Source organism: Tenrec ecaudatus, chromosome 6 (genome assembly GCF_050624435.1).
Source record: "Tenrec ecaudatus isolate mTenEca1 chromosome 6, mTenEca1.hap1, whole genome shotgun sequence".
In the NCBI taxonomy this organism is placed as follows: domain Eukaryota; kingdom Metazoa; phylum Chordata; class Mammalia; order Afrosoricida; family Tenrecidae; genus Tenrec; species Tenrec ecaudatus.
Genome location: NC_134535.1, coordinates 62,892,464 through 62,893,436, shown reverse-complemented (window position 1 = coordinate 62,893,436; position 973 = coordinate 62,892,464). Strand labels below are relative to the sequence as shown.

The window sequence follows — 973 nt, the reverse complement described above, 5'->3', positions numbered from 1 at the left end:
TTCCAGTTCCTATCTGTACCAGTGTACATCCTCTGGTCTAGCTGGATTTGTAAGGTAGAATTGATATCATGATATCTGGGGGAAGGAAGCATTTAAGAACTAGAGGAAAGTTGTATGTTTCATGGTTGCTATACTGCAACCAGACTGGCTCATCTCTTCCCTGTGACCCTTCTGTATGGGGATGTCCATTTGCCCACAGAAAAGGCTTTGGGTGCCCAATCTGCACTCCCCCTCATTCACAATGATATGATTTTTTGTTCCTTGATGCCTGATACCTGATCCCTTCAACACCTTCTGATCACACAGCCTGGTGTGCTTCTTCAATGTGAGCTTGGCTGCTTCTGAGCTAGATGGCCGCTAGTTTGCCTTCAAGCCTTTAAGACCCCAGACACTATATCTTTTGATAGCCAGGCACCATCAACTTTCTTCACCACATTTGCTTATGTACCCATTTGTCTTCAGCGATTGTGTCAGGAAGGTGAGCATCATGGAATGCCAGCAAAATAATTTGCATGTCATCCTTGTGTAGGAGCCATGCTAATTTTCTCTGTATCATTTCAATTTCAGTATATGTTCTGCCAAAATGAGCACGAGTTTGCCAACTTTTTATAAGTACATACCAAATTTGAAGAAACTAGTTGCCTGCAGTTGACATTGGCAGATTCTTTCCCAAATCTAATGTTGTGAGTTGTCATCAGGTGGATTTTGTCTTATGGTGACCCCAAATCTACTTTCCACTTTTAGAACATACTACTTTTCTTTCTTTCTTTTCTTTTTTTTGTTTCTGGGAGCAGTATACACAGCTAAAGAACAAAGAATTTGGATCTTTTAATCTTTTAAAGGTTATTTGATAGACATTGATGGCCACATTACCTAATTCAGACTAATAGAATGAAAGGTTAAAAAATCTATGGTAAAATAATGACTTCCCAAGAAAAAATTATAAACTTAAAAAGCGTTTGCTGTTGCTCTT

General features: G+C 39.2%; 1 non-coding gene across 1 annotated transcript; it reads right to left on the bottom strand.

Annotated features, from left to right (window-relative positions):
- Positions 1–484: 484 nt before the first annotated feature.
- Positions 485–591, bottom strand: LOC142452072 (U6 spliceosomal RNA). The gene has a single exon (XR_012785135.1). It is a non-coding gene; the product is annotated as a U6 spliceosomal RNA (small nuclear RNA).
- Between the last annotated feature and the right edge of the window lie 382 nt (positions 592–973).